This window comes from Schistocerca cancellata, chromosome 6 (assembly GCF_023864275.1).
Source record: "Schistocerca cancellata isolate TAMUIC-IGC-003103 chromosome 6, iqSchCanc2.1, whole genome shotgun sequence".
Classification (NCBI taxonomy): domain Eukaryota; kingdom Metazoa; phylum Arthropoda; class Insecta; order Orthoptera; family Acrididae; genus Schistocerca; species Schistocerca cancellata.
The window spans coordinates 491,673,887-491,690,046 of record NC_064631.1 but is presented as its reverse complement, the minus strand read 5'-3'; the positions used below and the strand labels follow the sequence as shown (position 1 = coordinate 491,690,046).

Sequence of the window (16,160 nt, the reverse complement as noted above, 5' to 3'; positions counted from 1 at the left end):
TCCCTCCTTAAAGAAATTTTACGCATAAGCTGCTCCCCACGTGGACCTAACTTTAAGAAACTGTCTCAAGTCTTCAAATATAATTTCTCCCACTTATTTTTAAGACAAATATGCCTATCATTTTGTGAGTGTAAATCAAGACTTAGAAAATCAGTACTGAATAGACCTTATTTCTGGATTTTTTAATACAAATATTCCTTTTTACTGTATTTCATTTATTCAGCAAAAATGAAAATAGAAATCAATGAAGAATACAAATGTTCTTAGTTTTTTAATACAAATATGTCTATCCATTATATTTCATACCATTTTGTAAGTGAAAATTAAAATAACAAATTAGTAAGGAATATGACATTTTCTTGGAATTTTGAACACAAGTATGCCAAACTATTACATATCATATTATTTTATAAGGGAAAATTAAAATAAAATAATTTGTAAGCAATATACGGTTTTTCCTCTGGATCTTAATAAACATTTTCAAAACTACTTTCCGAGCCATGCAATATGGAATATTACCTTTATAAACTCACTACAGGTATTCGTCCTATATGTGCTTGATGATAAAGTACCATTTTTTTTCTTCAGACCATTGAATTTCATCAACTGTCCCATTTCAGAATGAATTATTTCAGAGTCTCAGACGTTAATTTGTTATTTCATCTCTGAATATGGTGGTCACTTCCTTGTTTCTGATGTCGAAGATTTATTTTATTTCCTGTTTTCGACGCTTTCAGCTCTCGGTTAAGCTTCTGCACTAATGTCTGGTTCACAGTTCTCTTCTTATTTGCGCTCTTTTGTTACACGGTCTTATGTTTCCTCGTTTTGTCGATCATAACAAATAATTTATTAACCTTATACTCTTTCTGATTTGCACTTGTCTTCTCAGATGTTTTTCTTGGTCCTTCCGCTATACCTTGCTCTCCACTCATATACACTCCTGAAAATGGAAAAAAGAACACATTGACACCGGTGTGTCAGACCCACCATACTTGCTCTGGACACTGCGAGAGAGCTGTACAAGCAATGATCACACGCACGGCACAGCGGACACACCAGGAACCGCGGTGTTGGCCGTCGAATGGCGCTAGCTGCGCAGCATTTGTGCACCGCCGCCGTCAGTGTCAGCCAGTTTGCCGTGGCATACGGAGCTCCATCGCAGTCTTTAACACTGGTGGCATGCCGCGACAGCGTGGACGTGAACCGTATGTGCAGTTGACGGACTTTGAGCGAGGGCGTATAGTGGGCATGCGGGAGGCCGGGTGGACGTACCGCCGAATTGCTCAACACGTGGGGCGTGAGGTCTCCACAGTACATCGATGTTGTCGCCAGTGGTCGGCGGAAGGTGCACGTGCCCGTCAACCTGGGACCGGACCGCAGCGACGCACGGATGCACGCCAAGACCGTAGGATCCTACGCAGTGCCGTAGGGGACCGCACCGCCACTTCCCAGCAAATTAGGGACACTGTTGCTCCTGGGGTATCGGCGAGGACCATTCGCAACCGTCTCCATGGAGCTGGGCTACGGTCCCGCACACCGTTAGGCCGTCTTCCGCTCACGCCCCAACATCGTGCAGCCCGCCTCCAGTGGTGTCGCGACAGGCGTGAATGGAGGGACGAATGGAGACGTGTCGTCTTCAGCGATGAGAGTCGCTTCTGCCTTGGTGCCAATGATGGTCGTATGCGTGTTTGGCGCCGTGCAGGTGAGCGCCACAATAAGGACTGCATACGACCGAGGCACACAGGGCCAACATCCGGCATCATGGTGTGGGGAGCGATCTCCTACACTGGCCGTACACCACTGGTGATCGTCGAGGGGACACTGAATAGTTCACGGTACATCCAAACCGTCATCGAACCCATCGTTCTACCATTCCTAGACCGGCAAGGGAACTTGCTGTTCCAACAGGACAATGCACGTCCGCATGTATCACGTGCCACCCAACGTGCTCTAGAAGGTGTGAAGTCAACTACCCTGGCCAGCAAGATCTCCGGATCTGTCCCCCATTGAGCATGTTTGGGACTGGATGAAGCGTCGTCTCACGCGGTCTGCACGTCCAGCACGAACGCTGGTCCAACTGAGGCGCCAGGTGGAAATGGCATGGCAAGCCGTTCCACAGGACTACTTCCAGCGCCTCTACGATCGTCTCCATGGGAGAATAGCAGCCTGCATTGCTGCGAAAGGTGGATATACACTGTACTAGTGCCGACATTGTGCATGCTCTGTTGCCTGTGTCTATGTGCCTGTGGTTCTGTCAGTGTGATCATGTGATGTATCTGACCGCAGGAATGTGTCAATAAAGTTTCCCCTTCCTGGGACAATAAATTCACGGTGTTCTTATTTCAATTTCCAGGAGTGTATATACAGGGTGAGTCACCCAACGTTACCGCTGGATATATTTCGTAAACCACATCAAATACTGACGAACGGATTCCACAGACCGAACGTGAGGAGAGGGGCTAGTGTAATTGTTTAATACAAACCATAAAAATATGCACGGAAGTATGTTTTTTTTAACACAAACCTACGTTTTTTTAAATGGAACCCTGTTAGTTTTGTTAGCACATCTGAACATATAAACAAATACGTAATCAGTGCCGTTTGTTGCATTGTAAAATGTTAATTACATCCGGAGATATTGTAACCTAAAGTTGACGCTTGGGTACCACTCCTCCGCTGTTCGATCGTGTGCATCGGAGAGCACCGAATTACGTAGGGCTCCAAAGGAAACGGTGATGGACCTTAGGTAAAGAAGAGACTGGAACAGCACATTACGTCCACATGCTAACACCTTTTTATTGGTCTTTTTCACTGAGGCATATGTACATTACCATGAGGGGTGAGGTACACGTACACACGTGGTTTCCGTTTTAAATTAGATATTCAGTCATCATATTAATATTTCGTTTTTTAAAGTTCTTCAACATTCACTTTTTCATTTTTTGTGCTAATTTTGAATGCTTTAACTTCTAATCAAGCATCAAACGTACTATGATATGTGTTTATATGAGGACATGTATTTTCCCTGGAAGGCATCAGTTTTCACCTGAATTTAGCAAAACATGAAGCAGATAGGGAAGCACAGTTAGTGTCTGGTTAACTTACACGTTTGTGATAAGCAACAGTGATGTTAAAACCAGGGAGAAAAAATACTGCTTTCACGAATATAGCTCCAGAATTCGATCTCCTTGCTATATTCCTCTGTGCAGTACCACAAGAATCTCTACCAGCTGAACAGCTTCCTCCCCATATACTGTGTTACTATTTCCCTTAACAACGAGAATCGTTTCTGCCTTGACCTTCCTACCTATATCAATTTGGTCTGTTGTTCTGCTATATAGCTGACGCTTATAGCTGTACAAAATTTTCCATGTGGGTCTGGTATCGAGATTGTTAAGCGTCAGTCTTTCTCCATATTCTCAAAGCAACATCTTCCAATTTAAAGAATACTCCCACAGCATCTGCCCCATAACTGTATTCTTTTGTTCTATAGTGTCCATATTTTCTTGTAATCATGACTCCAGAAACCACCATAATCGGAGTTTGTAGTGGCAAGTATTCTCGACATACCTAACTTGATTCTCTTCAGTTCTTGTCTAAAGTTTTCAAGGTTTCTAATCAGCAGTGCGTGTAGAATTTCCACGTTTAATTATTGTTGGAATTCGTTAAAGCAAAATATTCAATTACTCCATTCGGATCTCCAATGAGGGAGTATTATGGCGTTTGGATTCATAGAAGATCCCTTGTGTATGTATTCACTGACAGTTGGGGAGTCTCCATGGAACAATAATGTTTGTCCTTGCCTTCCTCATCCTACGCAGTTGACCATTATTTTGATTCATCCACCAACACGAAGGTTTCTAATTTCTATTGTATAACTTGGCGAAGTTATTTGCTATGGGTCGTCTCTTACGTAGCTGCTAACGCCCTATATTTTTACAAATAAGACATATACATTCCATAGTAACAGTAATGCCAATAAAATACAACATAGAGTCAAATTTTCTTGTAAAAGCTCTTCTATGAGGAAGCGTGAAGAAAAGTACAGATAAGAAATGTAGAAGAAGGAGGTAGAAGAAAAGGAGGGATGGAGTAAATGTGTTAGCAATAAGAAAACAGACACAGTGATTATTTTATTTTGTAGAATGGTAAAATAACTTGGCAGGAAATAGAGTCTGTCTTATATAAAGCAGTTACCGTTGTTACTTTCCATGCGCTTTCACTGGTATGGAATATTATAAAATAAACCAATTTGCTACTGCACATAATTCAGAGGAATCAATGCTAGTATAGTCGGTTCTTCGTGAAATGAGCATGGGACAGCATCTGTTGCTACAACTTGCAAGCAATTATAATGTATGCTGTTACTTTTCGATCATTCATCATGTTACATACATTTTGCGTATCCAATAATCGATCAGTCAGGCTAAGGACATTCCAGATGTCACATCACTGCGAATTTTCGTAAAGATTTAACCTGTCGTAAGTATAGTTACATGCCTTCTTTAAAAACCAAACGTCAGCTGATTCAATCTAAGCTGCAGGTAGTTTTATTCATTTGCAAGATGGTTTGAATTGGAAAGAATACTTGTATTGGGAAACTGAATCACTAATTCTGTTGGAATGCTTACTAACAGTGCAACTCAGAATCTATATCGCTATATCAAGACAAGTCGTTGGTTAACGTTGTTACAAGAACTTCGCAAAATTTCTTGAACGATTTAGTTCACATTTTTACATGATAGTCGAGTAACCATCCGGAAAAGCATAGGCCACATTTTTAAAGACGTATCGTATACATAAAGTTATGTACACTACATGAATGGGAAACGTTAGCAAAATTATCGAAACGTTCTTCGTAGATTTACTTCAGATGTGTACACAGTACTCTAACAAACATTTGGAGGAACGTAGACTTCATTTTAATATATGTATGGTATATAAATGTTTTTAAAATAACATAAAGAGGCGGAGCATCGCTAGCGACAATCTCCAAGTGTTCTTCACCGATTTACTTCAAGTTTTCACATGATAATCTAAAAAATTGGTGGAAGGACGTAGGCAATATACTTCTTTAAATATTTTTGATACATATATCGAATAACAAGGAAACGATTTTATCAAAATTCTCGAAAAGCTATTTTTCAACTGAACTCAAATTTTTGTATGTTACTCTACTGAACGTTAAGACAGACAGGGGACAATTCCTTTTATATGTAAGCTGAAATGCTGTTAGCAGAATTCCTTAAAAATACTGATTTACTTCATATTTTTACACAGCATTCAAGTAACATTTGTACAGGAATAGGCTACAAAACGTTTTAATATTTATAGTGTACTAATACACCTATGTCGGCAGCTCGTAGTCTCGCAGTAGCGTTCTCGTTTCCCTAGCACGGGGTTCATGGTTCGATTCCTGGCGGGGTCAGGAATTTTCACCTGTTTCGAGATGACTGAGTGTTGTTGTGTCGTCTTCATCATCATCATTCATCCCCATTACGTTCGGAGGAAGGTAATGGCAAACCACCTCCACTAGGACCTTGCCTAGTACGGCGGTGCGGGTCTCCTGCATCGTTCCCCTCCTCTCTGTCAAGGAGTATGGGACGTGATCACCATCATCAACACACCTATAAGGTTCAAACTACTATGTACACACCAGTCGCTTTCTAATGTCGTTACCAAGAATCTCCAAACGCTCTAGATAGATTTACTTGAGATGTTTACATGATGCTTTGATAAAGGTTCATTCAGACATAAGCTATATATATATGTATATATATGTATCATATATAAATCGTTACATATATTACTTTGTTTTATGTCGATACTCCATATCTCTCGTACTAATTAATCAAATTAATTATTGAGACATCATTTAGAAAATTAAGTTCACCACTAACGACGAAAAAATGCAATTAGCTGAAAGTTACTTCTTTCTTTATTCTGAAAATATTTTTTTTAATAAAGTAGTATATAATGTGCCATCTATTGACAATCTGTTAAGGTAACATGCAGGATGGATTTAGCAGTTGTTTACATTATTTACACAAACATAGTCTGTCAGTTGATATCAGTCATACATGTCGATATCAAGACTTTAGAAGGCGCCATCTATGGACAGTCTAAAATCCCCCATTATTCTATCACTGACAGATAGAGAGGCTGTGGTAAGACATTTGTCTACAACACTGTGTGCGACATTTTACGTGGTGAAAAAAAGTTTTTTACCCGTTGAATGGGCTAGTACTGCTGATAATCTCTTACCAGGGGCACGTTTATCACATTCGAAATTCAAACTGTCTGCAACCGTCTTGAACATATCCTTTTCATCGATTTGCCCCAACATCTGGAATGCGTTACTTGTCCGTAACCCTGATCTCATCAATTGCAACGAGATTTCAAGGAATGCCAAGAAGGTTGCATTTATGTATTTCTTCATTACTGTATTATGTGTCGATGACTGATCAGGAAAGAGTGCGAATTATTTGCATTTGTCAACTAGAATAAAAATAAAATACAAAGGCGAAACGTTGTAAGAAAATTTTAAATGTTACTGTAACAAATGTTCAGACAGACTTTGACTTTACCTTTCCAAAACAACTGCGGAAAGAATTTCTCTTGAAGTAGCCTGCGAGAAACGAAATGCTGTGTATGCTGTTCTATGAAAACGTGTGATATGGTTTTATTGCTTTTCTTCCTGTCATGTTTAACTGAAACATCGGGGCACTTAAACCATTAGACTGATTCTTCGTGCTATATATATTTTTTATTCTTAGATATAATTTTAAACAGTACTGGCATATAAAAATATGTTCTCTTTTGTCTCCTTCCTCGCAGTTGGTTTACACAGAGAACAGGGACGTTGTATCTATAACTTATCGGCTTATGATTAGAAATATACTCCAGATTCCGAATCGTCCCAAAAATTTACAATTCTACACATTCCCAGATTAAAACTATGCGAAATACTGTCGATGAAAGTACTATCCAACAGATCCAGCATCAAGAAGGACCCTCACGCACCATTTACCAATGATACCAACCTACTTAGCCATTCATTTTAAGCGACTTGTATTCTTCACCAGGGATACGTCGGCAATAACACCAAACACGGCTCAAGATCAGAGGAAGGGGGAAGAGGAGATGGACAGAAAGGGAGGACGAAATCTGTAAAAGGAAGGGGAAGCAGGAGATAAACACAGAGAACGAGGGGAAGGACGTAGAGAGAGAAAGGGGAAGGAGGACAGAGAAGAGGTGACGGCTGGAGAGACTGGGAGGAAGAGGAGACGGACAGAAGGAGTGTTGGGGTGGGGTGTTTTGGGGGAGGAGACCAGACAGCGAAGTCATCGGTCTCATCGGATTAGGGAAGGATGTGGAAGGAAGACGGCCGTGCCCTTTCAGAGGAACCATCCCGGCATTTGCCTGGAGTGATTTAGGGAAGTTGAACCGTCGTCCTCCCGAATGCGAGTCCAGTGTCTAACCACTGCGCCACCTCGCTCGGTGACAGAGGGAGAGAAAGAGTTGGTACGTACAACTAATTCCCACTCACATGTAGCAACTGTTAAACATTGAAGGGCTCACTAATATTACTGTAATAATGAAAAGGTGATAACAAATGGTAGCTGACAGCTATTATCATTCTACTTTAATCCTCTAGGAAATCCAGCAGTAATTCACAGCAAATATAATGCAATATAGCATCATCCTTGTTTCTGTTCTCCTACTGATATGTCACTATGTCCAGGTCTCCCATAACTCACGTTTAATCAGGAATGATGAGATGTTTCATTTTTTACCTGGGATCAGAAAAATGATCACTTGGAACTATAAATGTCCTGATTTTCAAGTGTTCTACTGGATCATTATAGTGATATGAATTAATATATAACACATGAGCCATTGTGAGTGACTTACTCTCACACTGTGTCTAGTTTATTCGGTTGCTGTTGTTATTATTGTATAATAATCGTTATTCACTGTCCATGCCGGTGAGTGAGTTCAGTTCCATAACTAGGTGTCTTCTCATTGCTTTTGTAATGCCACAAACGATATGATTGTTCTCATCGTCTTTTTGTTGTTGCCAAAAACGAGAAGTGCTCTTTGCGTGATGGTTACACAGAAGTATGGCCTCTCACAAAACGAGACCACACAGGTGGGGAAGCATTCTGCAAACTTTGTACCCGTTATTTTTCAGTTGAGAATGGTGAGAAACATGACACATTCTTACACCTATGGGAAGCGCTCAAATCTTTTTTCTTGTCAGAAGAAAAATCACCAAAGATTTTGGTAGAACTCCTCTCTGCTCCTCTAAGAGAGGCTTGCTTTTGGTTTATTCGCAACTAGGTGAGTTTGCTTAGCAAGCATGTAACGCCTCCTATTTCCATCTATTGTACTATCAACTTTTTCGCTATTTTGTTACCCGAAGATATGGCATTTCTGTGTCTTTATATATTGTAATTGTTTTACAGTTTATATATATATATATATATATATATATATATATATATATATATATATATATATATATATGTATATCGATGTATAATTGGTTTGTGTTGTAAATATTATTTGTATTTTTATTCTGGGTCTGGCTTAGGATAAACTATGCTATCGAACGATTACATCGATAGGTCATGTGGAGAACCAAAGTGTTTAGGACCTTTGGTAGTGTTAACTCTGCCGACTGGAGTGCTGGCAGAGCAGAGTCTGGCTGGAGTAGGGCGGTGGAGCAGGTGTGTTGTGTGACGTCCCGCAAGTTGCCGCGCTTTCGGGGTTTGGCAGCATGTAATTGCACTCGACTTGTTATGATAGTTTCTGGCACGGTCTCGCGGACGGGAAATATTAGCAGGCACACATCAAGAGCCCGTTTCACCTGGTGACTGTGTCGAGAAGAAGGCGCGCCAACATCCAGCTTCTGCAACAGCGACGGCCGACAATGAGTGATGGTCGCCACCTCCTCGATCGATAACTTCAAACCTTCAATCAACCAACAAGGAAGACTGAAAGCACGTAAAGGTTTAGAACTGTATGGCAGACCTCAGCTTTTCAAACTATTCCATTAGCAAAATACAGCAACTTGGCATGAACCTTTGTTGCTCATTGTCCCAATTGCATTACCAAGCAGGGTCCCTTCCTTTTCCGAAATGAACTCGTCTTTGAAATTCAAACGCCAGCATTAAAGTAATATCATTCGATTTCACTGCTTTAATTTCAAAGTTCAGTTAAAGTATTCATAGCTGGCTACAATATTTAGATTACACAAGCACAAATTAAGAGTGCGAGTTTTGTTACCATATTTTAGCTTGCCTGTGACTGCAGCTCAGCTTGGTACATACTACATTTTACTAATGTTAATTGTTCAGAATCATTTAATTCAAGTTCAAAGTTAAATCTCTTATTTCTGAGTTGCATAGAATCAAGTAGCTTTTGAAATGATTGTTCAGGTAGCCCAAGACTAACCTTATTTTATTGAACTTCGTAGTGCTTCAGAAACAAAGTTCATTATTAATTTGAGTCACTAAATTAACTTTCAATTGCCGGCCAGTGTGGCCATGTGGTTAAAGGCGCTTCAGTCTGGATCCGCGTGACTGCTACGGTCGCAGGTTCGAATCCTGCCTCGGGCATGGATGTGTGTGATTTCCTTAGGTTAGTTAGGTTTAATTAGTTCTAAGTTCTAGGCGACTGATGACCTCAGAAGTTATGTCGCATAGAGCTCAGAGCCATTTTTTAACTTTCAATTTTCCGGTTTTATTAATTCTTTTTCTAAATTAAGTCAGAGAGTAGCGTAATTTATTACTTCTGACAAACATACAGTTTTCACACAACACATATCAACCTTCAGTTGCCATGCTTTCAGTGCTAATTATATGTGCATTAATCTTTCGTTTTCAGTTATTATAGTAGTTGTCCATAGGACTGGTGACCATAATTTTCCCCAAATCTCAAATGTCTAATTAACGCCAATTAATTGTTAACGTACAGATCGCACATTTACTTTCTTTATTAATTTTACCCATTTGTCAAAATTAATCCCCACCAATTTCTTTTGCATTATTCCTTTCATTTAGATGTAACCCTTTCCTCCCTCTTTACCGACAAATTAACTTCGGTGACGATTGCTTTTCCCAAATTTCCATTAGCTGAACGCGGTTTAATTTTTCACTGTCATTAAGGTCGATAAGTGAGGGGGAGGTTACCAGCAGATAAATAAAATTTAGAGTATCATCTTTGAAATGAATGTCAATATTGAGAATACAATAATTTCACTACAAGATAAAGAAATTAAAAAAACAAATGCATAAGATCATTGCTCTGAACTAACCGTCGGATTTCAACGTAAGAGTCTCATGAACCTGACATCACTTATCTTACAGAACGGTCTCATCAACTATCAGGGTTTGATACTTAAGAGTGGAAGTTCTTTTTTATAAATCAGTGGTACGGGAAGACGCAGGAAGGACTTAGGTTTATTTAAAAGGAAAAGTGGATATTTGTTAATTAGCGATTTTTGATCAGTATGTGGCTTTGAAGAATTTCCTGGCTCCAAAATTTCAGAAAATACTTGTAATCAGTATTTTCAGCCCAGAACGAATGACTGGAATATTTCACAGATACTGAGTTCAGCTTTTTGAAATTAGAACCGTAATCATGTGCCAATGAATGTTTCAATTGTAGAATGTAATCCAAATGGTGAGAGAATTTGTTCATAAATGTTCATAAATTGTTTGGTTGTATCAGCAACTGCGAGCATCTTACAGTGTACTGAAACTTTGGAAACTGTAATTATTTAAGTAAACAAACAGATTTTCTAAAAGCTGCCAAATCTTATGAGAATATGACCGGTCCATAAAATAATGGGTGTACGTAAACTGTGTATGTAATTAATTTATTTTATTGTTTGTTATTTTCAAATATATTTATACATTACTATGGTCAGTAGCGACAAACAAGATTAATTTTTTCAGGCGTTTGAAGTACCTCCTGGCCCTCTTCTTATGACTGCATTACGTCACGATTTTAGTAGCAGTACTTATGGCGACTCTACCTACGCTCCAACAGGAAGTCTTTTCCCCACATCTACTATTAAAACTTCTAAATATGGTGGACACATTGCGGAAGACATTTGTAGACACAGACACAGAAAGAAGACGCATCACTGCTTGCTGTCAACTGGTCATGCTGCTTTCAGCACTGACTGCCGTCAGCTGGCCGCTCTCCACACACCTGCAGCACTGCCCGTGTGTTCCAGTTATCGTGGTCCAGGCTGTTTCTGCTCGTGCGCTCACTTACCCGGCGTGCACGGCCTGCCGGCCGAGGGCTGTGATTTCACCGGCAGACAGCTGCGGTGAGCATGTGATGCATTCAGCCGGTGCGTGACGTCACGAAAAACTACAGCTCCATTCGAAGTACAGCCTCGGCCACGGCTGTTTGCCACATCGCTCCAATTCTGATAGTAATCTACAATAAATTAGAATTACAATCTGAAGACCATTAAACTATAACAGCTAGCAAGTAATGAGCTGGTTGTGTGGAAGTGGTGAGCAGAACCAACAACTAGCGATTTACAGAGTGTTACAAAAAGGTTCGGTCAAACTTCAGGAAACATTCCTCACACACAAATAAAGAAAAGTGTTATGTGCACATGTGTCCGGAAACGTTTAATTTCCATGTTAGAGCTCATTTTAGTTTCGTCAATATGTCAGTATGTCCTCGATTCCATGACCTCCACGCTCTCCTGACCTCAAACCTCTTGACTTTCATTTAGGGGGCATTTGAAAGCTCTTGTCTACGCAACCCCCCGGTACCAAATGTAGAGAATCTTCGTGCTCGTATTGTGGACGGCTGTGATACAATAGGCCATTCTCCAGGTCTGCATCAGCGTATCATGGATTCCATGTTGAACATTTCCTGTAGCAAAGTGTTTGATGTCACGCTGGTACGTTCTGTTGCTGTGTGTTTCCATTCCATGATTAATGTGATTTGAAAAGAAGTAATAAAACGAGATCTAACAAGGAAAGTAAGCGTTTCCGGACACATGTCCACATAACATATTTTCTTCCTTTGTGTGTGAGGAATGTTTCCTGAAAGTTTGGCCGTACCTTTTTGTAACACCCTGCATTTATTGATTTCTCTTTTGTTTTACAGTTACTCGCACTTTTATCTGGTGACGTTTGCTGCACCTAAACACAGTATATTCTTCATTGTAGGGTCGTAGGGCAATGACCTTTCTTTGTTTTTTCATCTTCTTTGCAGAGTTTACCTGCCCACTAAATTATGTTGAGACGTAGATGAACACGATCTTAGTGGCATTTCCTTATAGACTTGGGAGCTTTTTTGTCTTTACATTTTGTACCACTGAGGAAAGCTGAACAGTTTGTAGTCTCTGTCCTTCAACAATGCCGAATTTTTTGAGATCATTTACTTCTAATTCTACTGCAGGTGGCACACGATCATGTACAATTGAAAAACAAGTCCAAACAGGCCTTGGAAGGCCCAGCGATACAGACTGGCCGCCATGTCATCCTCAGGCCACACGCGTCACTAGATGCAGATATGGAGGGGCACGTGGTCAGCACACCGTTCTCTCGACCGTGTGTCAGTTTACGACACCGCAGCCGCTACTTCTCAATCAGGTAACTCCTCAGTTTGCCTCGTAATGGCTAAGTGCACCCCACTTGCCAACAGCTCTCGGCAGACCGGATGGTCACCCATCCAAGTGCTAACCCAGCCCGACAGCGCTTAACTTCTGCGATCTGACGGGAACAGGTATTACCACTGCGGCAAGGCCGTTTGTACAAGTGAAAAAGGAATACCGAAAAATTTCAGTTGCTGCTTTTATGAAGGAAACCGTTTATTAGCTGATAAACTATATGTTTATATAGATGTGAGAGGGTGAATTTAGAGATTCTGGGCGTGTGAATGGCAACAAATCTCTGTTCCCCATTACCCTCTCAAACAAACGGAGCTTATCTCTAAAAGCCTTGAGCCGGTCACGCATGAGTACTGTCAACAAATCTTTCCACAGTAGCGACACATTCAGTGTGTTTAGATGTATCGTTATACCACCCAGAAAGACAGGGCATGATGTTCACTTTCGTTCTCTGAGGTAAGGAATATCTACCCTTTCATGTTTAGAAACGAAAAAAGATCTCTCACGGACTGAAAAAAGAAGAAAATATAAAAATTCATACTCATGCTGAGTCGCCAAACTGTTCTGTGTTAAGGTTTATCTCGATGGTCCGCTTCGATATCCTCAATAAAACGTTTAAAACGACAGTAGCTGACACCGTGCCTTTGCACAAAATTCACATGCTTTATTAGAATGTCCACTGCATGATGAAGTTTCGCGGTTTCACAACACATTGCCTCTTCATGAATGAAACAATGAATACCAGAAATGTCCTTTCTATGGGATCCCTTGAGTTTACTTTTTGAGCGCGAGACAAAATTGTTGCTGAGGTCAAACCATATGGGGCGCACCATCTGTGGCTGTTGAATGAAGTCTTACCCACGGCAATTACATGCTCTCCACAGACTAGCACACAGCATCCAAATCATCCAGACCTGCTTTCGTGTAACTACGTTATACCAGAGCCACCAGTTCCTCCGTACCTTGAAGTTCCACGTCCACGCCACATAAAAAAATAGCGACTTTAGGACCATAAGATATAGTTGTGCTCTCGGCGAATGCAATGGCAAGGCTGCACAACTCTGAGTTTTGTTATTAACTTGTGCCTCCAAGGCAGTAGCCATGTCGAGGATTCGATCGGACAACGTTTGCTTTGTGAGACAGATGCCTTCAAATTTGACAGTTCTCTTGGAACTGTGTGTCCTCTACTGCTACCAGACATGATTTAACGACAGGTCCTAATCACAATGGTTTTGTCCGTCAGTGCTATGATGTGAACAACTTTGCTACTTGCACTAACTACATATTCATTTATGTTTTATTCAGCATCATTCAGCTGAAGTGAACAGACACATTGCAGCAATATAATAATTTTTTTACAGTTATGAAGAATCTTTAGCAACAATATGTTAACTAAAATATTCCTGAATGTCGTTCTTCAAATTGGAGACCAGTTGCCTGCGAACATCCCCTACTACTTGGTGTAAGCTTTAGAGCCAAACAGGGTGTAATTAGTCTGTAACTTTAATTTCTTTGCGGAAACAAGAGTTTTGTGACATACCTGGCACTTTGGAAGTCGGTTTCAAAACCTCGCGCGTGTTTCACACGGTGTACCTGAAGCAGAAATTGAATTAAGAGGTAGATATACTGTAGACAAACGGATTAATTTACTCGAATACTTTGTGGCCCGAGCTGTGCCTATTAATATGGAGAATTGCATAATACAAAAATGAGATTATTTGGAAGTTTCAACAGAATCATATGAATACATTAATTTATTCGACTAACAGCCAAGCATGAAATGCATCTGACAATTTAACAATCCCAGTTGTTACAAGAAAACAACATTGTGTGCGTTATACCAAGTGAAATCGCTATCTCACACAGCTACTTAAAAGTCTCAGAAACGTGTGCTTTAGCCGCAACTGACGTTATAAAGTGACCTGCGAGCTTCTAACTGAATGAACTCAAGGCTTGTTGGCTTGACGATTGCTCTGAGAAATGCATGCATCTACCAAAGCAGTGCTGGATTTGAGACAAGTAACTGTAGTGATAGGACTAGGTCCCGACCAAAGTTAGTCCTAAGGTTCCGGTATTACTTATAATGTCCATCGAAAATTGTCAGCATGAGGCGTGCACGATGTTACCATAGCATATGTCGCTCTGAAGCTGTTGCCTATGTGAAATCAAGACTTCTTCAAGCAGAGATGGCAACCCACAGGCATCCACTCTCACCTCCATCCCTGTGAGTTTTCCAGTTGAATCTCACAGCCTGCTCTTTCCTTCTCACCAAAAAAGACATAACCGTCAATCGTTCTTTAAGAACACTAAGCCCCTACTGGCGAGTAGTGGAATAATGGCGTTGTGAGGACATAAAATTAATTATGTCAAGTAATTAAATTAATCAGTTAATTACCCCCACCCATGATGAAGTAATGTGTTTCCCCTCTGAGAAATCCTCACCCCTTGTCCTCTCCTTACCACCTCCTCCCCTCCCTTCGCCAGCCTTCCCCGCCCATGTAATCATATACTAAACAGCCAAAGAAACACATACACCTGCGTAATATTGTGTAGGCCCCATTGAGCATGCAGAAGTGCCACAAAATAGCATGGATTCCACCAATGTCTGAATTACTGCTGGAGTGAATAGACACCATGAATCCTACAGGGCTGTCAATGAATCCCTAAGAGTACGAGGGGCCGGAGATCTCTTCTGAATGGCACGTTGCAAGACATCCCAGATATGCTCAACAATGGTCATGTCTGCGGAGTTTTGAGGCCAGCGGATGTGTTTAAAGTAAGAAGAGTGTTCCTGGAGCAACTCTGTAGGAATTCTGGACGTGTGGGGGTGACGCATTGTCCGGCTGGAACTGCCCATGTCCGTGAAAATGCACAATGGGCATGAATGGGTGGAGGTTATCAAACATGATAGTAATGTCCACGTAAACTGTCAGAGTCAGACGTATCAGGATCCAATATCATTTCAACTGCCGACACCCTACACCACTACAGAGCCTCCACCAGTTTGAACAGTCGCCTGCTGACATGCAGAGACCGTGGATTCATGAGGTTGTCTCCATGCCCTTACACGTCCATTTGGTCGATACAATTTGAAACAAGATTCGTCTGACCAGGTAGCACGTTTCCGGACATCAACAGTTCAATGTCAGTGTTGATGGGGCCTGGCAATGTGTAATGCATTGCGTCTTGCACAACTGTTGTGTGGACCTTTACTACTTCCTGGTTGAACCCTGGTGCCTCAAATGTGATGTCGTGTTTTGTGTGAGTGGGTGTTCCTAGCCCTGTAGGTGCCGTTTTGCTTGCAAGTACTACCGGTGTCCATTGTGTAATTTACTGTCTCTAACTTATGAAAGCTGTGCAAAATGTACGAACTGAATAGAGCTTACGTTTGTCAAATTATGCTGAAGTAGTGTTGGTTAACTTAAAGCTCAGTGCCTGGCAAGCTCTATAAGCGCGATTGTAGTAAAGTTGTTATGCTGTTTGAACTATGTTGTATTGAATAGCAGCCAGT

General features: G+C 40.9%; 1 pseudogene; it reads right to left on the bottom strand.

The window, feature by feature from the left end:
• Nucleotides 1-12,675: 12,675 nt before the first annotated feature.
• On the bottom strand, nucleotides 12,676-12,793 carry LOC126089881 (5S ribosomal RNA; annotated as a pseudogene).
• Nucleotides 12,794-16,160: the final 3,367 nt, after the last annotated feature.